The following is a 25,302-nucleotide window of genomic DNA, read 5'->3' as shown; positions in this document are numbered from 1 at the left end:
AGATATGCAGTGTGGTTCAGACACCTAAAATCCAGAGGGTGACAGTCTATTCTTTCCTGGTCATCCAAGTGGCCATTTTTAGTTGTCCACAGGACATTTTGGGCACTTAAACTCTCAAGGTCATTCTATTCCTGGAGGCATAGCCCTTCATGTACAGATGACTATGTGTGAGCATGCCGTTGCACAGACTGGGTTCACACAGTAGTGGCTGAAGCACATATACATACCTCTTGTGGATGTGTGGTGGCTTGGATCTCTGAGAATGGAGTTGGTCAGAACCTGTGACTACCTCAGGACTGAACAAGGGGTGTGTGTGTGTGTGTGTGTGTGTAGGTCCCTCTTTGGGCCCCATCACTCAGTAGCTAGGGCAATCACCTGAGAAGCTGGAGGTCCTGGGTTTTAGGCCCCACCCCAGTCTCACCCAGTTTGAAACTGGTGCTCTCTGGGCGTGTCTACATGAAACACTAATAGTGCAGTAGACTAATTCTACTGCGCATTAGCGTGGCACAAAAGAAATGGTGCTACTGCGCTAATGTGCAATAGAATGAGTCCACTGCGCATTAGCATCATTTAAAAAGCGTGCGCCAGTGCTAATGAGCAGTAGCGTTGATTATGGCACTAAACTAAATGTGCTGTAATTATGGTGCACAAATGTACATGTAGACATGCCTCTCCATTCACAGCACAGCACTCTTACTACCACACCAAAGGTCAGGGAATATCCGGCCCTTTTTCTGGCACTCCTTTTGGAGCTAAGCTGCTAACATAGTCATTGGAAAAAATGGATGGAAGAGCAATGAACGATGGAAGGTTCCACCTCAATGGTGACCTGAGCCCAGTGTAGAATCAAGGGCCCCTTCCCTAACCAAGGAATCAGCCCCTTCCCTGAGCCGCATACCTTCTGGCTTACTTGCTTCCTCCTGGCCCCACAGCTTTCCCAGACACCTCCCTCTCGTGGCTTCAAAAGGAGTGTCAGAGAAGAACGCAGGGAATGACTGACCTGTGGTATGGTGGGGAGTGCTTCCAGTCAGTGTCAGGCCCCTGTTCTATAAAGCTCAGAGATAGAAGCTGTGACAATTTCTTTTATCACTTACATTTTATTGGCTTGTAAGAAAATACTGAAAACAAAAGACTGTACCTATGGATTTAAATGAGGGGAGGGCAACTATTTCAAGTGGAGGGCCGCTTACCAAGTTTTGGCAAGCTGTCAAGGGCCACAAGGGTAACCCCGCCCCTTTAGAGGTGCTCCGCCCCCTGGTCACCATCTTGGGACCAGAATTCCCCCTAACCCCTGACCTTTGCCACCAGAAGTGCCTCTCATCACCCCGCAGAAGTACTCTTTTCAGCAAGGGTGTTTGCCATCTTGGAACCAGAAAAATACCAATTTATATTCTAAAAATCAAACATCTACTACAACATTCATTAATTTGATTTCAAAAAATATTTTTGTCCTGATTTACATGGTTGTGTAGTGTATATAGAAGTGATTGTATAACAGCTTAAAATGAATTCTAACGAAGCATAGATGACTGAGTGGACATTACATGTTGCCTTCAACAAGTTTTCGCTCTCCCTCACTGCTATGGAAAGCAAAACCACTTCTTATGCCAGCCCAGAAATTTTATTATGAGAATTTAGGGGGTGACTTGCAAAGGCACAGAGGGTAGGGAGCTGGCCAGTTCCCACAGGACATGGGAGTCTTGCTGCCCTTCATTCTTTTGAAAATATTCCACTGTATCCCATGCATGTGCACATGCAAGCCTGGGGTCCACAGACTACACACACACGAGTTTCTGACTTCTTCATTGCAGCAGCTAAGGTTGGCTTTTTCATAAATGTTTGGGTATGAACTAACTGATCCCACTGAAGTCAAGGATAAAACTCCCATGGACTTCAGCTGAGGACTTCTGAAATTCTATTTTTGAGGTTATGCTCCAGAGAGAGGCAGCGGTGTATTAAGAATTACTGGGGACCTGGGTAAACAGAAAATTGGAGGCCCCCCAACAGGCAAGGGCAGGTTCCCTCTGTCCCTGCCAGGGGACTTTGGCTGGGCCCACCCAGCCTCTGTGGCACGTCTGGGGCAAGCCAGGGGGCATGAGCACTGCTGAAATGAAGGCAGTCCTGGCTCAACCCAGCCTGGCCCCTGTGCTTGGTGGGTGTTGCACAGCCAAGGCTGCAGTCCCCCAGTGCTGCAGGACAGGCCAGAGCCTAAGCTGAGGCTGGGGCTGGGACCAGGGCTGGGGCCCGGGCCAGTCTGGGGGTGGGAGGACATGGGCTCCATGCTGCCCCCAGCTGCCCACCTGCCCCTGTGCTGGCCCTGTTGGCACAGAGCTGTCCAACCCCATCCTGTCCCAGCAGCGCTGGTGCCAGTGGCTGCCCACAGACAGTGGAGAGCGGGAGTCGGAGCAGGACCACCCATGGGGCCTCCTGGCAACAGATGGTCCTGGGAAGCTACCACCACCCACATGGAGCCCCATACCTGCCCCCTACCCTTTGGCCTTGGCCTGGCTGGAGGGGAAGAGGTGCATGCTGTCTGCCCTGGATGCCCATGGCCAGGATGCTTGCCTGGACCGTGCTACCCCTGGTGCCCTGACTGGCAGGGGCTCCTGGAACTGGGCTCCGTGGGCCGATGCATTAATCCACCCCTGGAGAGGGGGAGTATTTGTAGAATTGTCTTAAAACAACTGTAAGCTCTGGGGTGTTTGAGGACTGGCTTTGTCTCATGGCAGCAGCTTTATCTAAGGCCACAGGCAATTAATGAAATAAATTAAATGTTAACAACTCCATCCTATTGTACTGCATGGGGATTAAACCTCTGTCTGCTCAGGCAGGGTGGTATTCTGTTCCTCCCTGGTTGTCTTATTGGTCATATTTGGCACTTACATGCCTGGGGGAATTACACAGATTTGATATGTGTTTCACAGAACCAGGGGCTAGAAATCTGACTGGGAGGATACTGTTGATTGGATTTCTTAGGCCCATATTTTTTTGTGTCTGGTTAGTGGCAGCAGCTTCATTTCTAGCATGACAAGACTGCCTGGCATATTTTTGGAAGCATTCAGGAATTTTCCAAATACAGAAAGAAGAGGAAAATCTTATTATTTTACTTACAGAAGGCTCAGTCGTGTTTACATAATAAAACTCTCAAAATCTGACCGGGTGATTTCAAGGTAGATGACGCAGGAAAAAAGTAGGAATTAACTGCTGAAAAGAAAGTTTCTCTTTCACACAACTTCCTCTTCAGAGAAGGAACAGAAAAATGGCTAGAGGGTTCAATCAGAATGATATTGTTATATTACTGACAACACTGTATTGAAGCAATAGTTTGTCTTGACGCTGGCTACATTTCTCCATCCAGTAAAGCTTCACAACAGCCATAAGCAATTCATGTGCAGTCATTTTGATTGTGATTCATGAGTGACAACAAGATACATTTAAGGAGCCTCAGGGCCACAACTTACAGTCTTTTCACGCCCAAAGCTCACTTTTACACCAAGGCCATTTATAAGGCTTTTTCCAAGCCTGAAACCCCTGGCCAATTCTTCTGGTTTGCAGTCCTCTATTCTTATCTGTACATGTTTCTTCCTCCCCTCTTGCGATATGTGAAAGACCAACGCAGAACTGAAGGAATGACAGATTCCAGAGAAAAAACATTTACCAGTAACGATGCACAAGGTGCTGTTAAGCTCACAAGGTGAACAAAGTGCCAAAAAGGGAAATATTTTTTTCTGTTCTCTTTCTGCTGGAGTCATGGGTGCTATTTGTAACAACAGTTGGTGAAAACCTCTCCAAAGAGAAGTGCAGTTTTTAAGCTGATGTCCATTTTATAGTGCAATCAATGAAAAATGAGGGAATAATAAACACACAGTAAAGCCTGACCTCCAATTACCAATGGACAACAGGAATGACTTGTCAGGAAATGGGGTAAGGATGTGATATGTAGAGATCAGCCTTCTTGTGCATGTTATTTTTTCCCTAAACTTTTGTGATGATTTTCATATTTGTTCATGTATGATGGAGTTAAGGGCTTGGGGGACTTGCACTGGTTAATGTCCTTTTATATGTTATTTTTTCTTTGTTCATAAGTACTGTATTTTAGCATGTATAACCCACTTCTCACATAATGCACACCTCCAGAGGCATAACAATGTATCTTGGGACTCTGGACAGGGGCAGCACACAGGACAGTGGTGGCTCCCAGTGCTGGCAGCACAGCTGGCTGGCAGTGTTGGCAGCTGTTATTTTTGCACCTCCCCTGCAACACACAAAGAAGTGGTCCTGCTGCCCCAGTTGCACCCTGCTGTCCCCCGCCTTAGCTAAGCTACTGCACACTTCCTTCTAAGTACTGTTCTGGCAGGGGTGCGGTATACCACTTGCTTCACAGTAAAACCATAAAAGAACTTAATACATTTCCCTTCATATTATCCCCACACAAGTATAACCCAGGCTACTGCTGAATTTAAGTTCAAATAACCTTCTGGTTACATGCACAAAAAGATTGTATGTGATATATACTTCCTATGAGCAGAAACACAGTCAAGTGTGGCAGACAAAACACGTGAGAATACCAGAAAAGAATCTGTGGTCCATGTACAATATGTCTTCTTCAGCTTCAAATATTTCATTACATTGTATGTGGCAAACCTATTTTTATTGTTAGTATAAGATGCAAACCTATCTTGCCTTTTGCTATGCACTAATTACCGGTGTAGCATCTTGGCAGCATTCTTCTGGAATACACCTAAGAGCAGGTATTTTTGAGGTACTTTTGCCCCAGTGAGTCAACAAGGGTATGTCCACATGGCACAATACATAGGCCATTCAGTGCTAGCCTGATATTGAAAGAAGTGTAACTATGTTTATTGTGGCATTCTTCCTGGCCTAACATGTCTACACTACTTCTGGTACCTGAGATAGATTGGTTATATATGCACAGCACTGCACTGTTTCATGGACATACCCTTGGGACAAAAGACTCCTTTACCCAGTGAGGTTCATTAATACATGCAAGGAAATGAGAATTTCATGTTATCAGTGCGGTTGTGGGTCTGAAAGATGAACTAAGAACCTGGAACAACCAAGCCTAGTGAGAAAGCATGGGCTGAGCCCTATATTAACTCCAGATTACTTCTTTTGTTGACAAGGCCATGTCCTGGAGGAGGGTCAGTTTAGACTCTACACAGTGTGCAGGCTCTGAAAAGACTAGAGAAGACTAGAGAAGGCATCTGTTCACTGCCTGGCAATTATTCCTTCAACAGAATCATGTTCTTAAATGTACCTAATTCTAATGAGAATGTGGCACTGAAATCTTTTGCATCTGCCACAAAACAAGTGGAGCAGGCACAGAGGCATCCCTGCCAAAATGCTCCGACACCACATTGTAGACGTATCCCATGCTCTTACAATCTCAGGGCCTGTACTGACTTCTTGGGGAGTGCCTGAGGAATAAAGGTTGGAGCATAGCTAATGATTTGAGGATTAGACCCTAAGGATACTAACTATAATATGCATACAAAAGAGAGATGGAGAATAGTCCCCGAGAGAGTCATTTCACAGGATATTCTTCAGAACCTTTGGTCACTTCTGAAGGATTCAACAGGATTCAACCACTAGAGTCAAACTGAATTCCTAACAATGAAAGGGTCAGTCTCACATTACCAGTCCTCAGCATCTTCCAGGTCTCTCAGGCCTTGAAATGTTCCATACAGTTTTGTGCATATTTCAGTGCATTATATGAACAACCTTCACAGCCTCCAAATAAATTCACAGCACAGCATACTAAAACAAGACAAAAGCAGGATGGGTGTCCACTGTCTTCCTCCCAGTGTATGTTTGGTTTGGTAATATTTTTATTGGACTGAGTCTGTAGTTGGGAGAGATGTCTAAAATGCCCTTCCTTTCTAACACCTTTCCCAATTATAGATTCAGTCCAATAAAAGATATTACAAACAAACCCTGCTTCTTGCATAGTCTCTGGACCATTGTGGCTATTGCAACACTAGGAAGTCCCAGAAAACAGTGAAAATTGTGTTCTACAATTGTACCATTTATTATATCAGTCTCAAGAAAAGGAAGATTTTTATCATCATGAACAAACACAACAGGCAGCACCTCAGATTGCATCCCCCAGAGAGCTTCCCTTTAACACAGAGCAAAAAGTCAGCTCATCTTCCGCTGACAGCTCCCTTTCAGAATTCTCATCAATTTGCCTTTTGTACTTTGTGATCTTTCTGGGTGCTTTGAAATGGGAGTCACGTCTCAAAGCAGGTTTTGCTGGCGTGGATGATGCAGAGTTTTGCTGGGAACTGGAGGAAGGCAGAAATGCCTTCATCAATAAAGTCTTTTATGTTAAGCATCTTTCTCTTCAGCTGAGTAGAAAAACTTGAGTCAGGCAAAATCAGTTATTTTTAATTCATCAATATTTATTTCCTCATTTTGGTTTGCTGTAGCCTTTCCATCCCTGGACACCCAAAGAAATTGCTGTCACAGTGATTCCTAAACCTTTCTGTCTGTCCCTTAACGTTTTTCTAGGGAAGCGTTTTACTTTTTACGAGTTTTATGAGTTTTACAAATTTAGACAAATCTCTCTTCTGGAACCCACAGAATTCTCAATTTTTGGCTTTTTTCTAATTGGTTGTCAGGCTGCTTGAACTCTGTCCAGCCAATAGACCCTGATTCATATTTGTTTCAAATCTGTGATGAATTCAGGGTTGCCAGCTGTCCATAAATTTACTGATGGTCCATAAAAAAACAGCCTAAAATCAACTGCCCCTAAGTTCTGTAAAAATAATTTTGCCTCTGTAAAAATAAGAAGTCCTGAGATGTTTTCAAGATTTGTCACCTGAATAAAACCATTTTCAAATATCAGTGCTGGACAGAGAGTAGAGCAGCACCACCTGGTGTCTAAGTGGGATAGCTGCTTGGCACCCTGTAGTGAACTGCTGGTCAGGACTTTCTGTCTCACAAGACTAGAGCCTCCATGGTTCCTTGTGGCTGGGACAGAGCTATGGGGATGGGAATGAGGGAGAGGCAGTGGGTGATGGGATAGGTGTGCGGCAGCATGGTGCAGGGTGCAGTTGGAGGTGTTTGAGTGTGGAGTGAGTAGGGGACCTTTTGGTGGGGGCAGAATGTGTAAAGACATTGCTGTAGTCACACCAGGTTGCCAATGCCAACCCAAGATTTTTAAAAAATTTTTACAAAATTTCCTTTTCTTAAGAGAGATCATTTTTCAGTAAAAATATTTCTCTCACAGAAAATGTTTACACGCCCTCCACACAATTCAGCAAATTTAACTAGATGAGTTCTCCCTGTAATCTGAAGATAGGAGTATCTAAAGCAGGAGCGGGCAAAATACGGCCCCTGGGCCACATCCGGCCCACCAGGCCAATCTATCTGGCCTGTGGGGCTCCTAACAAATTTACAAAAATAATATTCATCTGCCCCGACTGCCTGTCAAAGATGACAGGAGCCAGTGGCAGTAGGACCCAGGAGGAGGCAGTGGCAGGACCCAGGCAGCAGTAGCAGGGCGCACCTGGCCCTGCCTCTCAACCCCTCCCCAGCCCCAGCCCCAGCCCCAGCCAGAAGCTTCAATCCTAGCAGAGGGTCCTGGCCTGGGCCCTGGGGCTGTTCCCACCTCCATACACCTGAGAGGGGAACTCAGGTAAGAACGGGCCGGGGGTTTGGGCGGGGTAGGCAGGGATTGCTGGTGCAGCAGGAGCCAGCCCAACCTGGCTGGGGAGTGGTGGGCCGGGGGAGTGGTGGTGGTGGGCAGAGAAAGAAGGGCAGCAGCGGTAGCCTCAGGTGGGGGGTGCCGAAAGTGGCAGCAGGCAGGAGCAGGGCCCCAGGGGGTCAGGGCCTGCAGCAGGCAGAGCCGTCTGGGAACCATGGGGCTGGGCTAGTTCTTGCTGTGCTCTGTGTCCTGGTGTTGCAGAAGCCATCTGGGAACCATGCGCTGCTGGGAGGTGCGTGGCTGGGGCGGCTGGCTCTATGCCATGCTGTGTGGTTCCTGTCTGCAATGCCAGGACACAGAATGCAGCAGGAGCTTGCCCAGCTTCCAGCTCCCAGCCAGCTCCTGCTGCTGCCTCTATTGCTTGGGCTGTGTGCTGGGGGAAGACCCATGCTGGAGCCGCTGCCTTCCCACCCCCTGCCACACAGGTCTATGGACTGGGAGTAGAGGGACCCTGCTCCCTGCTTTCCTGTAGAGTCGAGCAGAGCTTCCCCATGTGAGTGCAGGAGCTGCAGGTGGTCTGCACAGAGCCCCCATGATAGAGGTGGCTGGGCAGGCCATGCCTCCTGTCCCCCCCTGTGCAGTGCTGGCCAAAGCCACACCCCATGGGGCACCAGTGCCTGCACCAAGCAGGAGCTCCCTGAGTGCTCCCACCCCACCTGCTGCTGCTGCCGGCAGCAGGGGCTGTCATGGGGGGAACTGTTTGTGGGGATTCCCCACACACACAGCCTGCCCCCACAACCCTCCGCACATATACAAACATCCCAACATACCCTATGCCCTGCCACACAGTCATCCCCCCCACATACCTCACCATACACATCCCCCACACCCCACATACAATATAAAAGAGTAAGACTGTATTTTTTAGTTATGATGCAGTCCCTTCTATATGCAGTACACAAACACAAATCACAACAAATATTTTTTGTAATAAAATTAAAATATGTTCTAGTAGTGTTTGACTAGTATATGATTTGGGTTTTTTCTGGTTCTAAGATAGCAACCCTCCATCCAAAAAGGAATATTTCCAGGGGGCAAGGGGAGGGACTTCTGGTGGCAAAGGTCAGGGGCTAGGGGGCAGGACTTCCAGTTCCAATATGGTGACCAGGGTCAGGGCAACTGTCAAAGGGTGAGGCTACCCATGTGGCCTTTGACAGCTTGCCAAAACTCATTAACTGGCCCTTCAGCCAGAATAATTGCCTACCCCTGATGTAAAGTACCCATCAGTAAATAAGTTAATCTGGCAGTAAAAAGTTTTCAGATTATCAGTAAAAGAAAATTCTTGGTTTGGCAACCCTGGATGCGTTTCAGGCCACATTTGTTCAATGAAAGTACCTGGTCAGTTTCAATTGCGGGTCTACTTTTCTGCACATAGATACCTAATGTGAAACATTCAGGTTCGAAAGGAGCAATCTTTGCCATTTCAGTTCCCTATTTTGTGTATTATGGATGTAGTTTAGTAGATGGGATCTAGTTTTAAAGAGTTTTCTGTATTGTGCTGGTGGGTGTTGGTAGCTATCAAGTGCAACTTCAGACTTCATTGAAGCTAATGGGTATGCTTGCCACCTTTCTTTCAGACTAGGGAGAAGAAGCAAAGTCCTTTGATGGTATTAGGCAATAGAAGCAATACAAGCCACTGCTCACAATATTGGGCCATAGGGTAAGTCCTGAGGAAGAACTAGCTCCGGAAGAATAAAAGAGCTTTCCCTGGATTGATTGCAAATTCAGAGTCTGGGCATTAAACTGGTTTTCAATAGTGTTTGTCTGTGTGAGAAACCCAGAAGAGCTGTGTGAGTTTGCCCTCTGGAATAAAGCCAAGACAAAGAATTTCTAGACATTCCCATCTCCAAATTACAGGGGGAGCTCATCTAGGTCAACCTGCTGAATTGTGCAGAGGGCATGTGAACATTTTCTGTGCAAGAAATATTTTTACTGAAATATGATCTCTCTTAAAAAAGGAAATTTTGTAAAAAATAGTTGGCATTATAAAAATGCTTTGTTTTTTATGTAGTCCTTTGAATTTTGAAAAGAAGTTCAATACAACTTTTAGTTTAGATAATCCCAGAAACAAATAAAACTCAGTGGGTGCATCTACACATTCATTAATGCTCTGTAATTAAAGTGCATTAAGTTTAGGATTACAGGTCCTAATTTAAGGGACTGTAATTGGCGCTACTGTGCATTAGCCCAGTGAATGGTTTTTATGTGATGCTAATGCACAGTAGATTAATTCTACTGTGCATTAGCATGGTTTTTGCCAGCTGTACTAATGTGCAGTAGAATTAGTCTACTGAGATGTTGGCTTCTCATGTAGATGTGCCCACTGTGCCAGCTACGGCTCTTGCTACTGCAGCAGCGGTGGTCTCTAGGCTCTCCCTACCTTTTCTGGCATTTGGGTTCTTCTCTGACTGTGTGAATGATAGGAGGGATAGCCAGGCTGCTGGCATGACCAAGAGAGAGGCTATATAGCTCACCAGAAGACCCAGGCTGCTCCCATTGTTTATGTGTCAGGAGACCTGGGCTGCTTGTGTTTGGTGTGCAAAAAGCAGTGTAGAAGAGGTAGGCTGCTTATGCTGCTTGCATGGCAGGGAAATTTGGAGGAAGAGAGCTAGGCTGTTTGCTAGGGGGAGACCCTCAGAGTCTGTGGCCCACACAGTGTATGGCCCAGGGTCTGCAACCCACACAGCATATGACTCTCCCTCTCCCTCCCCCTGTCTGTAAGTTGGACAGCTCTGGACTCACTGAAGCAGAGATGCATAAGCTTTTGCGAGCAACTTCCTCAGATGATATGGTCATCTTACTTCACAGAGTTGCTGCCCTCTACATATCCAAGTTCTTCCTCAAGATTCACTTTGTGCTGGTTGCCCCCTAGAACAGACCTAAATAAATCACCAACTCATTCCAGCCCATGTGCTCCCCAGCCTGTCCTGTCTCCTCTGGATCTAAAGCATACCCACTCAGGCAGATGAAGATGTGATTGCAGCACGGGCAAGCACATCTCTGAGATTTTTCATTTTTCTAACTCAGGTAAGAATAACAGTGTTGTTATTGTAGTGGTATAAGCTTCAGCACAGGCTTGTGACTAGAGTTCAAACCCTGGCTTTTAGCCTATGTGATGCCTTTCTGCAGTCTCCCCTGTTGTGATCACCCACGCTTGCTGTGTTACAGCTAGCAGGGTCTGCCTCCATGCCACCATCACACCTGCATTTTGTTTAGCTCACCTGCCCTTAGTACACAAACTCTTCGGGGCAGCTGTTATTTTATTGTGTATCTTGTACAGAGCTGGACTCAATGCTTAAATAATAATAGCTCTCTGCTGTAGAGTGATGGCTTGTGTTCTGTAGCTGGGTTAATATATGTCAGCTGTCACGGGCCTTGTCAACTGCAGCTGTCAGTGAATGACAGGTGAGTAAATCTGTGATGACAAATACTCTAGAGAGTGAGAAGGGATTCAATATTTTATTACCTCAATGCTGAAACTTCTCCTTATTTGTGAGCATTGTTTTAAGTAAAGGGATCAGTGCCACCTTCAAAGGTGAGATGAGCCTTTGAGAAGAGTAAATGGGTGTAGAGGACACACACTGGGAATACCTGTGCTGTGTGGTAGGCCAAAGGCCATCACATCTTCACACCCTTTTCCTGGACAGTCAGGCCATCATTCTACTTCAGCCTAGACACGAGGTTAACAATACCTTGATTTTGAGGAAAAGAATGATGCAGGATCTGGCAGCAATATGACAAATATAATCCTCTGTTGTCCAAACCTAGAGAGCTTAGACATTTAGCTCACCATGTCACTCATGCAGTTGGATGTGGAAGCAGCAGGCACACAAGCAAGTGGACTCCCCCGAGGGCATGGTTACTGGACATCTTAGGCTTGGGACCAGGCTTATGCTATTGTGAATTCATTCTCATCAAGTAGTCAGCTTGATGGGAAACTTCAAACTTGGTTTCAGATAGCAACATTGTTCTGTCTATCACCATTTCCAATCTGCAGCATATGTGGGGAATGCGGCAGCTAGGGGAAGGAGCAGGGAGCAGAGTGGCAGATACAGCAGGGGGCAGAAAGCATCAGATAAGGTGGGGAAAGGGAATCCAAGTGGCACTTGTGGAGCGTCCAGAGCTTTCTTTGTGATGTGCCTGCCAAAAAATTGGCAACTCACTGTGCTAGGGCATGGGACCCTGGACACTAATGTAGTGTATTCGTGCATACTGACCCCTATATGTGGACCCCTACTTCTTGGCTTGATAGACTTCACCTCTGCTCTCTGCTCTGTTAATTCCCTTCTCCACATGTATTCCTTAAGGAAGTCTCAAATTAGAATCCCACATTTTAGTGTTGCAGAAAAGTGCAGCCATCCCTATATATGCACTAATCCAGGATTGTCTGCTAAAGTTGATTAGCAATTGTCAGTTAAAGGGGTTTTCTGGTTAGAGAATGGCAATTCTTTGCAACTCAAACTTTTCACAGAAACACATGGTTTTTCACAAAACCAGGGTGCCTTTCTAAGGTGAAGAGGGGAAAGGAGAGGCTAGCATAGCCAACAGTACTGTGCTGAGATGTGGGAGACTGGAGGTTGAGCACCTTCCTACACCTGATTTCTCAAGTCTCCTGCCATCAGGTTATTCTGATGGCTATTCTGTTCTTCACATAAAAGTATAAAAAGATTATAGGCAGACAAGGTTCCTTGGGTGAATCTGATATCTTTTATTAGACCAACCCAAATAGTTGGAGAATATTTATTAAGCAAGCTTTTGGGTTCAAAAACCCTTCGTCAGGCTAAGGAAGTGTCAGCAGTTGGTGTGTGCTCTTTCCTGGATGGAATGAAAAGTAAAGAAGCCAGGGGCTGGGCTGGGGAGTCAGTAGCCAGGCAGATTATAATGTGTCAAAAATCCAATGTCTATGTTTAGTCCATGATCTCTAGTATCCAGGAGGTTGATGAAATGGAGCTCATAGGCTTGTCCCTAGGAAGTGTTGTGTAAATTTCCCTTGAGGATCAGGACTGAGAGATTGGAGAGAGAGTGGCCCTCCTGTGAGAAATGTGCCCCCTAAATCGCACACCGCTGGTTATGACGTATCACCCCTCCCTTGAACCTGTACGGAAAATCCTCAAAAAATTGCAACCCATACTAGACAGAGACCCTATTCTTAAAAAGATCTTCCCAGAGCCACCCACCGTAGCCTTCAAACAAGCACTGAATCTCGCTAACCTCATCACCAGAAGCAAACTTCCTCAAGCCCAGAACACACCAAAAGGATCCAGACTGTGCCATGACAAGAAATGCAAAACCTGCCCACACATCTCCACCACCCCCGCTATTACTACACCCCACAACAGAGCCATCAGCATCCCAGGATCTTACAGCTGCACCTCCAGAAATTTTATATACCTCATCCAACGCACCAAATGCCCTGATGGAAGATATGTAGGAGAGACCAAACAACAACTGCGCACCAAAATGAACGCACACCGGAAATCCATCAAAGACAGAAATACCCAATTACCGGTGGGGGCACATTTCTCACAGGAGGGCCACTCTCTCTCCAATCTCTCAGTCCTGATCCTCAAGGGAAATTTACACAACACATCCCAGAGACGAGCCTATGAACTCCATTTCATCAACCTGCTGGATACTAGAGATCATGGACTAAACACAGACATTGGATTTTTGATACATTATAATCTGCCTGGCTACTGACTCCCCAGCCCAGCCCAGCCCAGCCCCTGGCTTCTTTACTTTTCATCCCATCCAGGAAGAGCACACACCGACTGCTGAAACTTCCTTAGCCTGACAAAGGGTTTTTGAACCCGAAAGCTTGCTTAATAAATATTCTCCAACTATTTGGGTTGGTCTAATAAAAGATATCAGATTCACCCAAGGAACCTTGTCTGCCTATGTCCTTAGACCAACATGGCTACAACCTAAACCCTTAAAAAGATTATCACATTCATGTTTTGCATCAGAACAAACCAAATGCCAATAACTAAGAATGGTATTCTTGTTTTCCAGCAAACCTAATTGCTGCCCCCCATGTGTTCAAACACTATGAGTCTGTCTTACATTTATGGGACTGTAAGAGAGATATTGCAATCTTTGGATTTGTCTCATGTTTTTGAGCTTTTAGGGCTCACACTTTCAAGCTCTTCTTTGCAATTAGGAAGGCTAGAAACTCCCCCATTTAAAAAAAAAAATTGAGGGTATCAAATAAAACATGACTCCAGGAGCTGGTTCTTTAAGAAAAAATATTGTGAGCATGGGCTACAGTCCTAACTTCTTAAGCAACCATTCAGTCTTCACCCTTATCCTCCTTGTCATGTGGCTTCATTTCCCTCTTTTGCTCTGTTAACTTGAGATACCATCCTGTACCTGGATCCATATGAGCATATCTCTGTACAGGACACCATGGACACCAGTGGGACCAAGGGTTTGAATACATTGATCCAATGTAGGACCTTCATTGTGGATATGGTTTCAATTGCACTATCCACCTGTGTTATAAAGCACAAAGAACACTGCTTCTATTCTACAGTTAATAACACCTCTGGAGTTATTACATAGGTGAAGTGCAGCCTGTGCTGATTTATTTCACCCAAAATGGCAAACTCTGTGCCATTTCGGGTGAAATGCAAATTCTATCCCTCAGGCTTCCTGGAACAGAATTTGTTTGGTAACAATACTGTGTTTTAATTATTTGCTGCAGATGATTATCAGTTAAATTGAACAGAAAATGTAACCACAGAGAAAAGTTCCTTTCTATTTTTCTCCTTCTATTTTTGAGTTTTCAGATAAATTCATCATCTGAAGATGAAACATGCTAGATGACTCATATATGTGACAAAGCATAAAATATTGATTCTGATGTTACCTTCTAATAAAACACACAGCAGTGAGTAGATCTTTTGCAGCTGGAATCCCTGGTTTCTGCTTTTTATAACCCCTGCTGGTACTGCATTCTAGAGGTATTGATGCAAAAAGTTTAGTGACAGGAGCTGCCAACTCCAGTAAATAAGGAGTTAATTTTAGTTTTCTTAGTCTGGTAGTTTGAACACCTCCAAGATGACTCCAGCTCCCAGCCATGTTTTTCTTTATTATCTATTTTGCCTGCAAATCTGTTTGGGGTTGTCATAAAATCAATGGAGTCAGTACCACTCATAAGACCACATGATATAAGAACCACTATGGATCTAACCAGGAATTTTCAATAGGATTTTTTTGAACTGATAAGAACATTCTCCTGCTTATATAAGAATAAATTCACTTTGAACACATTTATTGGAATTTTATCAGCGTTTGGCATTTCTGTCATCAATCTCATAATTTCCAGTCTTATTAGGTCACTTTCCAATACCACTGACTCAGCCTGGGTTATCTTTTCTAGCCTTCAATGAAAGTAAACCAAGCCTTTGCAGACCAATGCCTGCCAAGACTTTTATGGCTCCATTTCTTGGCTGCGCTTCAGCAAGTAAAACCTTTTGGCAGCAAGTAAGAAATTATGGCCTACTTGCTTCTACCTTTGTTATAAATATGTTGGAAAATACCATGTACATTGAAGACTGTAAGCTCCTTTATGCAGGAGCTGGCTGGCTCTGCGTGCCTCACCCAACTTTTGGTGCTCAGAAAGAGTTTAATCAAATTATCACATTCATTGTCCTGAGTCAAATTACACCCAGAATGAATTTGGTCCATTGTTTTCACTGAATATTTCATATCTGTACATCTAAAGTGCTCTCTCTGTGTTTCTAAAGCACCTCTCACCATAGTGTGGGCATTTATATGAGGACAGACATAACACTCATCTTCTGAAAGAAAGCACACTCTTGAGCTCAGAGATCTCAAATAAATTCAAGGGCTGAGTAGCTGTGGCTATGTCTTCCCTGCAGTTATCCTGAGCTCTTAGCTTAACCCCTCCCCTTACCTGTGTTACACACAAATCCTTTAATATGAGCTCACTTGCAGCTTTAGGGATATAAGTTAACCCTGTTTGCTCTAAGCCAGCTCTAACCCTCCTCTTTTTGTGTTGTGAAGGCAGCTGAAGCCTGGGGTAGGGGCATGGATTAAGCCAGCCCATCAGTGCCATCTCACAGTTCCCTGAGGCTGTACTATTTGTCCTTTCTACCTACTCAACTCTTACCTTCCACACAACTGGACGCTACCTGCCAGCTTACATATATTTGGTTGGCATTTAAATGCCTCATTCCATGCAGACGGATATGTTTAAGCAGCTCAGTCAATCAGAGCAAGAAGATGCTGTCTAGGAGGCCCCAAACCAATGCATTGCTAGCTGGCCAGAGATCGGGCTTCTGCTGGCCAGCCAGTAAGAGTACTTTCATGCTGAGTTGTAAAAGACTGAGTTTTAGACTGGGGACAGCAGAGCTGAGAACGGCATGTGATGGAGACTCCGGTGTTAGTGGAGGCAGAAGAACGGCAATGACCAAAGACCTGGAGGAAACCCAAGAAGGCCAGACAGGCTGTAAGGCATGGGCCTGGGAACAGTCCAGCAAAGAAGTGCAATTAGAACAGGAAAGGGCCTGCAGACCTTTGTTGATATTATGGGAGAAACAGCAGCCAATGTGCAATGAGTAATATTAATTGCTATGGCAGAGCTTTCCAAACTGTGTGCCGCAACACATTAGTGTGTCGGCGGCAGTGTGTAGGTGTGTCGCGCGAAATGCAGAAAATTTTGCGGAAGGGCACCGCGGAGCTCCCTTACTCGCGTCTGCTTCCCTTGGCCCCTCCCCCGGAACTGAATTACTGTGTTGCGAAATGATGCATGTCTAAAAAGTGTGTCACCGACATGAAAAGTTTGGAAAGCTCTGTGCTATGGGGTAGTTTTTGCTTCAGGTAAGAATGGAAGACAGGCCATTTCCCTCCCTTTCCTCCCTCAGTATGGGATCCAAAATGAATTACAAGTGGGGATAGATAAAAACATATTAAAGCTTGCAAACAGAACTTTACTGTAACAAAGGTTTAAGCGATTATAGAAAAGATATCAAGGCTGGGATTTCAGGTTTGGTTGGCATGGGTGCACCTAGATTACCCTCTGTTTGTAACTGTACCCTATCAGTATGCATTTATACTCGTACTAGACTTAACAGCAGTGGCCCAGACAGTCTGCATCATGAGAATCAGTGACTGTACTAAGTGAAGCAGTCCTTTGGCAATGGCAATACTTAGCCTCTTGATGCACTTCGTAGCGTATTGCCTGGGCCGGGCAAAGACAGTTCTGTCCACAGCTAGCTTCTGCATCCTTGTTCAGCATCCTGCTCACCTCCTTGTTTCCCACATTTCTGATTGGTGAAGCTTGAGAACTTTTCATAAAGAAGAAATTCAAGATAGTCAGTGAAATTCTTCCCATGACTGACCCTTGCAGACTTTTCGCATTTGTGGATTGCCTGATCTCAGACAGCAAGTGGTGAAATGTCTCCTTTGAATAGATAAGTGGGTTTTTTTTATAGATATAGAAAAAATTGCTCCCTCTTCCAATGAGGTATCTCCAGTTGCTAAAGCTTGAAACAGTGTTAAAACCAATACGAATAACAAGGCATTGGTTTGATTGACTTCATTCTTGTTACCCCTTCAGGCCCAAATTTTTCTTCCTAATTTTACTGAATTTAATCTGAAATATTTATCATTGCATCTCTGCAGGCTGGTAACCAGCAGTTTCTGAAGAGGCTAACTGTACAGCTGAAATAAAGACAAGTAAATGAAAGTGGCCAGTGGTCACCTTGCTGTGATTCTGAATGTAAAAAGGAGATATTCTTTTTCTTTCTATAGGCAAAATATATGCTCCTTCATTTTCTTGGCAGGAATGAGACATTCACCCAGGCATCTTGTTGAGAAGGCCATGATCCAAGGAGGAAAAATGTTTATGAATCATCCGCTTCAAGAAATACGTAAGGTTTGTGGACAAGTCAGACCAGCACCTTGGCCACGAGGAGGAGGAAAGGACTGTTGGGGGAGGATAAAGAGACTTTGCAGAAACTAAAGCACAATTAGAAGATGCAGGAGCTGTATGAGTGGCTGTTCACCCTGACAGCCAGCAGGCTCTGAATACCCACTCTGGCTCCAGCTCTGGCACCTGTGGACTCTACTACATCTTACAGTTACTAGACAGTTTAGAGGTTGGGTGAGTCTATGAGTTAGTCCATGGACTTCTGGAATAGAAATGTGCCTGGGGAGATGTACCTCGTTCACACTACTCCAGAACAACTGCAGGGTTAGGAGGACCTGGGCAATGAAGATCTCCATTTCCACTACCAGTGAGAATGTACTGTGTGGTGTTGCTGTTCAGTTTGCATGGCAAACAGTACTTTTCAGTCTCGTTGCCATTGCTGGAATACCTGTAGTGGCTTTAAATGCAGTGTTTAATGCTGTTTTAATGCCGTTTTATGCTGTTTTATTTGTTAATAAGGAGTTTTGGTTGTACACTTCATCAGTGTGAGCACTAAGAAAGGAAGGAAGCGAAAAGAAGCTGTATCCAATATCTTAATGGCAAAATCAGAACTGCAAGTGCATTGCTATGTATTCCACAGCCCGCGTTCACTTTTCCCCAGTCATCCACAAGTACAAAGACACTGGCTTCTAAATAGGGTTACTACCTTCTTCCAGCTCAACATATACTCTACCATCATCCCCCAAGTGCTCACTGTGTAATCTGCCAGGAGTGTCAGTGCACCATGCTTGGGTAAGACTTGCTGAAATTGTAGCAAGCTATTCCCACATCCACATGAATGTAGCTACATGGGGGAGGCAAGTGCAGTTCTTCAGTATGGATAAACAGACCTTGTCAGTGCATTTATGGTTTTGGCCTCAAGGCTGCATCCACACGAGTGGGAACGTGTGGCTTGCAGCGCCTCAAACACACGTGGATCCATTCATTGCACTGCATATTTGCAGCCTGGCAACAAAATTAGATCCTGGAATTTCCCAGTATCTAAAAAAAAAAAAATGCAGGAAAAAGAAGTTGGGCAGCACATATGGCTGCAGCATGCGCCACCCAAAACTGGAGCCTGGCCAGCCAGAGAGACGCTCCAGCTGCCAACTAGGCTATGCATGCCCTGATTGCCACTGCTACAGTCCTGGGAGGCCCCCAGGACCCCAGGTAGGGCTGCTTGGTCAGCCCAGGTGCTGGCTCCAGCCTCCCCTACCCCACCAGGGGCCATCCCCAACTTGGGTGTGTACCAGAGCACGTGTGCAGGGGTGTGTCCAGGGACAACTTGCAGTGGCACAAATATGTGACACTGCTACTTGTCCCAGGGGAAACGCATATTCCCACTTGTGGGGATGTGCCATTGGTGGGGGCCAAAGTAACATGATAGTTGGTCTTTTCACAGTATTTCTGTCACCCAGGAATTAAAACAGGATGCAAGGATCTTGCATTATTTCAGCCCCTTAAAGGATTCCTATATGGAATTAAAAAAAAAATCCATTGAAAATATAAAAAATACTTGCAAGATGCATTCATTATTTCTACTACCCCCAAAGGGTGTTATATACTTTACAGGCAGAAAGAAACATACAGTGGTTGTTGCAAAGAGCTTGCAATCTGCATCTGTGTATCTCCCACAGTAAGGGGGAGAGCATGTGCAAGGGAACAGTTCCTTGGGGAGGAGGATGAGGGCTGCTCAGGAGGAGCACCTGACAACTTCACTTGGCTGTGCATCCCTTTTCCAAGTGCCAGGGGAATTTTTATAAGCATATCCATTATTAAAATTATTGGAAGTGATTGTGTATTACACATACATGAATCCTCAGAGGCCTAGTGTGTCACTCCCCTGCACTGCTCTGGGACTGCACCCACACTAAGGGTTCAGCATTTCCCTGCAGATTCTAAGCCTGTTCCAGTCTGATGTGTTTGAAGACTTATTTTCTAACAAAAACAGCATAGCTTTATGGGGTTTTGGTGGTAGCTGTGTTGGTTTAAGGACATAGGCAGGCAAAGCTCTTTGGGTAGATGTGATATCTTTTATTAGACCAAATGAGTAGTTGGAAAAAAGTTCTCAGCAAGCTTTTGGGTGCAGTCACTCTTTGGCAGGCATAGGGAGAAGTAGGGAATAGAATAGGGAGAAGCAGGGAATAGAAGAGGGAGACTCCCTATGCCAGACATGAGAAGTATGGGATACTTCTCATGTCATGAAGTATCCTATAGAATACATGAAAAGTAGGGAATAGAATTGGGAGACTCCCTATGCCTGATGAAGGGTGACTGTGCCCGAAAGCTTGCTAAGAACCTTTTTCCAACCACTCAGTTGGTCTAATAACAGATATCACATCTACCCAAAGAACCTTGCCATCCTAACTTTATAACATTTTCTAGCAAAAACTGTCACCCCTATGTGGACAGAGATATACCACTGTAAACCACTGCTCCCAGACTCCTGAAGGGAAGAACTGCTTGTTCCCAAAGCCAGTTGGGTTTTCTGGTTAAACACAACTGATACCCAAGGTTGAGTAGCCGAGAACCATGTTTAAGAGTAGATGGGAAACAGAATTCCACCTGGAGATGAAGGTGTGAGGGGCCGCAATCAGTGAAGCTGTAGAAGGGGTCAGAATGCAGGTAGCTCTGTATCCGAGATAGCACCTTTATACTGGTATAACTCTGTCCACATAGGAACTGTACTGACATAACTATTTTGGTTTAAAAAAATCACCTCCCTCACCCTCAACTAAAATATTTATATTGGCACAAAATCTGTCTGTAAGCCAGGCCTTTGTAAGTGAGCTATGAGTCACTGATGCATTTCACGTGATTTTTCATACTGCAGGTCCTAACCATTGTAACTTAATTTCGGTACTTGCACTGCATCCCAGAAGGATTTAGGCTGGGGACATGTGGCTTTATTTTCATTAACCAACAAGCAAAACATTCCCAGGCTTCTGTTTCTGTGCCAACACTACCTTCTATTTTTATCTGCAGCCTTCCATTAGCATTTATTTGCTAAAAATAAACATATTTCAAATGCAATCATCATATGGAGCAGTAAAGACAATTTATGCTTCAGTCAAGAAGAAATATTTTTAAAAGAGAAAGTGTTTTATGCAAATGATCATTCCTTGCAGTAAGGGTACCTGGCTGCATCCACACCAGTGCTCCAGGGCTCCCTGACAGACCTAAATACAGGAGTTTAGTGAGGATCAGATCATAACACATTCTTTATCTACATTTATCTACAGATTTCACAAGCCCAGGATGGAATTTCTAGTCAAAACCCAGGTATGAGTGGGACTTGAATCTGGGTCTCCTGTATCCGAGTGAGTGCTGTAACACTGCACTCTGCACTCTCTCTGCCTCTCGCTCTGATGCAGAAAAAAACCCCATATTAGGAAACATCAGCATTTTTTACAAAACATTTCTTGTTCCCCATTCAGCCCTAATTAGCAGGTAGCAGTAGACCCTGCTCAATTTTGAAGTTCTGGTTTTACTCACTGGAGGGCAGTAGTACATATGAATTAGTTGATTCTAGCACAAGAACATCTAATTTTCAAAATAAGTGGCATTAAGAAAAGAAAGTCAATTGCTTGTCATTTAATTCCAAACTGTATACTTTTTTTATATGTACAAAATTCCAAAATGATAAAGTCTCAAAATTAAGATCCAATGATTTGCAGTTGCTAAAAGAAGAATCATTATAGAACTTATTAAATTTACTCTACCAAAAAAACCTAACAGCTGAAATGAAAAATGTCACTTTTAAATATAATTTGATGGTGACATAGATAAAACATTTTAAATTCAGCCCTAATTTGTTTAACCTTAGATAGTATATATAATTGTCCCTGATGATTCATAGTCGTTGAGCTAAATCTGCAAAAGCCAATACTTTGCTTTCCCAAAATAATTTATCAGCAAGTTCCTTAGCAAACCATAAAATCTAAGCTGTGACAGATGTAAAGGAAAAGGTAACTGTATGGGTGTATTTCCAAAGCCAGGAAGGATTTGTTTCCTCTGAAACAGAAGTCAAAGCACATCAAGTAATAGATAGAAATTTCTAGGTAGGGATGAGGAAAGTGCTGGACATAGGAGGAAAGACCTTTCAGGTCTTTTAAAAGTATGCTGGGGTATGGTGGCAGAATGGGTAAAGGGGTCTTTTGTGCTCTGTTGAGCTGTGACTTTAAGCACTGGCTGGGGCTCATTCCAAAGGCTGCAGGCTCTGTCCACTCAGCTGTAAATGAGTTTCTGGTCATTTAGGCTGGGGTGTCAAAGGCAGCCAGTGTCATAGCTACATCACCTGGTGTGTAGTGTTGCCTCTAAGGAGATGGCACACCTTAACCATGTTAACCTAATGGGTCATGTGGTTCAGGCAGAACCAGACGTTGTTCATCCTAACAGAAACAGCCACTGGAACATCAAGAAATTAAAGGATTGCAATTGTTTCTCAAGGTTTTATGCCTGAGCAATGTCTCAGCTGTGGCTCAGATACAGGCAGTCCTCGACTTGCAATGTTTTGAGTTACAACATTTCACACTTACAACGTTTATAAATTGACACCCTGTTTCAACTTTATGATGTCAGTTTTGACTTTACAATGCTTGATCTGACCCCAAGCCATGCCAGTGAACAAGTTTGCTGCATCGCCCATCTCCCTGGAGAACATCTGTCCAAACTTCCTGGAACACTTTCTTTAAGAAAGCAAACAAGACTCCAGAAAAACCTGCAGCCAAGACTCCTGAGAAGACTCCAGCCAAGAGCCCTTCAAAAAGTCCAACCAAGAGCCCTTCACAATATCCAGCAAAGTCTCCTCAAATAAGGCCTTCCAAATCAATATGATTGCTATTTACAATATAAATACATCAGTGTAGCTATATTACTCATCTATAATTGATAGAGTACAAAATTCTGGGTTATTTTTGGTGAAAATAGGGTATCAGGCCTTGGTTCAGGAACCAATCCCCCATTTATAACATTGTTTCCTATGGGAAAATCGGTTCCAAGTTACAAAGTTTCAACTTACGCTGTGGTTTTCAGGAACCAATTGTGTCATAAGTCTGAGGACTGCCTGTACACTCAGTGTAGCTAGAGGTGAAGGTGGTACTTGATCAGGGAATGTTTGTGGTTCTTGGAGCACAGAGTTCATCAGGACTTGGGCTCCAAGAAATGTCAAATCTACTCTGAGCTATGCCTGAATTCATGTGATCTTAGTGGACAACCTGGTAGCCAGGGTATACAGGAGCTCGGTAGCGCTGTGGCTACACTGTTTGCCCCAGTCATGCCCTCTACCACTGTGGGGTGTCAGGCGCCCTGTCTTTTGGCTGCTATGCATCACCAGAAGGGTGGAGAGCAGCCAGATAGGGTCAAGGATCTAGATAAAGATTCTGATATTCCAGGAACAGACTGCCAGATATTATGTCAGACTGCAGGCCTCAGGGTATGTCTACTGCTCTACTTGGGGCAATCTTAAGGGTGGGCCTCAGCTGTTCCATGTTACACAATCGGTCTACATCTCCCTGCTGGTCTTCATATGCAAAGCACAGGGTAAGAGACAGTTGCAAGCCGGCTAATTCCTAGCCAGGTTCTGCTGAACAGGAACAGAAAACTCAACACTAGGAATCAGTGTCTCCACTTCTGTGCTTCGTTCTCAATTCTGGAAATAGAGACAGGAAGTTGGACTTCTGGCCTTCAATCTTGTTTAGTTCAAGTGAGTATTGAACATTGTGGGGATGCTGGGGAGAGGCTTGACTTCAGGCACTGATACTCAGGTGGGTTTTTTGAGATAAGCTGAACTGTGCTGGGAGGGAGAGCTAATGGCTTTTTATGTAGATGTTCAGTGTATTAGTATATCCCAAGGAATTATGCACAGAAAAATTCGAAATTATGTGTGGAAAATTTCAAAATTATGCAAAATTAATTATTTTATTTTTTTTACAAATTAAACCTAAATAAGGTACACTATTTGAACCTTCTTTAGAAATATATGCAGGTCACTTGTATGGTTGGGGGGTGGGGTTGGGGTGTGTGTTGGGGGGTTTGTGAAGGTGTGGTGGTGTGTGGGAGGTGTGAGGGTTGTGAAGGGGTGTGCGTATGTATGTGGGGTTTTTGAGGGGGGTGCACATATGGGAGGGTGTGGGGTTTGTGGTGGTGTGCATAGATGGGCTTCGGTCCTCTCACCATACGTTCCCCCTCTCCCCCATGGTGCACAGCCTCTGCTGCCAGCGGCTCAGGAGCAGCAGGCAGTGGGCACTCAGGGAGCTCATGGCTGTGGCAGGCAGAGCCCCTGGCGGCACACAGCTCCAGCTGAGTCCTGGGGGCTGCATGTGGCAGCACGGAGCTGGCCTGGTCTGGCCTGCTGGCACATGCCTTTAAACCAAATCAGGCTGGCTCCATGCCATCACGTGGGGCTTGCGGCACTGCAGGCAGGAACTGTGCATCATCAGGCTGGGCCAGCTGTGTGCCTCCACATGTGGCTTCCTGCTGAAGTGCTGGAAGTCCCATGTGGAGGCATGGAGCCTTCCTGGCCCATCCTGACAGCATACTGACCAGGAGCCATGCGCTATCAGGCTGAGCAGTCTCTGTGCCTTCACACGGGGCTTCCAGCACTCCAGTGGGAAGGTGCACATGGAGGCACAGAGCTGCAAGCCATCAGGCTGGGATGGCTTTGGGCCTCCACACGTGGCTTTCTGCTGGAGTGCCAGCCGACCCTGCCTGATGATGATGTGTGGCCCATACTCACCTACAAACCCCACACCCACTCACATCCCCCCACCCCTCTGCAGGCAGAAGTTCCCTTCCTCATTTACCAGCTGTCCAGTCACATGCCACCGCATTCAGTGCCTCCACATGGGGCTCATATCTGGAGTGCTGGAAGCCCTGTGGAGGTGGAGGCACAGAGCCCACCAGGATTGAATGATGCAAAATTATGCAATAATGCACAGTCATGCCTTTTATGCACAAAATTGTGTGGGCGCATAATTGCATAGTTTCCCAGGGTGTATGCTAGGACTGGAGCTGCTCCGGGCCAGGGGCCAGGGCTGCGATCTTGCAGCAGTGCAGAGTGTGCTGGAGCCAAGGCAGAGCTGCAGTCTGCTGCCTGGGTGCCCTGGGTAGGGATGTGCAAGCAGCGGATCACAGCTCTGCCTCAGCTCTGGACCATGCTGTCACTGCTGACAGACCCCAGTCCCAGTCCCAGCCCTGGCCCTGGCCCCAGAGCAGCTCCGTGCCTAGCCATGTGCCCTCTGGTCCAGCTGGGGCTAGTCTCCATTGAAACCCTGGCCCCATATTGTCATGGCCCAGCTGCTCCTGGGGTCTCCATGAAAACTGGCCACAGGGGCAGGGGCTGCTGGGAAATGGAGTGGGACTGTGGGCTGGACTTTGTCCACCCCTGATTTTAAGGATAACCAAAATTACTTTAATTGCCTCCTTTGAGTTCTGCTAGTAGTGTAGCTACAGAGGCCAATGCAGGCTAAATTGCCCTGCTTACTGGGTCACTGTTTAGCTTGTGCATTGTGTCCCTTTTGCAGTGATCAATTTAGGCAATAAACATGAGTAATGTTCCCATAACAAAGAAGTCCAGTCTTGAGTGGCATTTGCAAGATGAGGCCAACGTCCATGCAGCAGAAGGAGGGGGGACCCTCTT

The 25,302-nt window shown here is 45.4% G+C and overlaps 1 protein-coding gene and 1 long non-coding RNA gene across 5 annotated transcripts in view; one reads left to right on the top strand and one right to left on the bottom strand.

Moving 5' to 3' along the window:
- Positions 1-25,302, bottom strand: part of LHFPL3 (LHFPL tetraspan subfamily member 3) — a 477,206-nt gene that overhangs the window by 6,887 nt on the left and 445,017 nt on the right. The gene's annotated exons all lie outside the window — the stretch shown is intronic.
- LOC109283145 (uncharacterized) overlaps positions 1-25,302 on the top strand; it is a 104,079-nt gene that overhangs the window by 23,516 nt on the left and 55,261 nt on the right. Inside the window, exon 3 of one of the 2 annotated variants that reach the window (XR_002090223.2) lies at positions 17,539-18,111. The exons of the other annotated variant lie outside the window; for it this stretch is intronic. This is a non-coding gene — a long non-coding RNA (uncharacterized LOC109283145). Of the gene's footprint in view, positions 1-17,538; positions 18,112-25,302 lie in introns of those variants that run through there. 2 annotated transcript variants of the gene reach the window in all.

This window comes from Alligator mississippiensis, chromosome 4 (genome assembly GCF_030867095.1).
Source record: "Alligator mississippiensis isolate rAllMis1 chromosome 4, rAllMis1, whole genome shotgun sequence".
Taxonomy (NCBI): domain Eukaryota; kingdom Metazoa; phylum Chordata; order Crocodylia; family Alligatoridae; genus Alligator; species Alligator mississippiensis.
The sequence above is the reverse complement of the archived record's forward strand: the minus strand, read 5'-3'. Positions and strand labels throughout refer to the sequence as shown.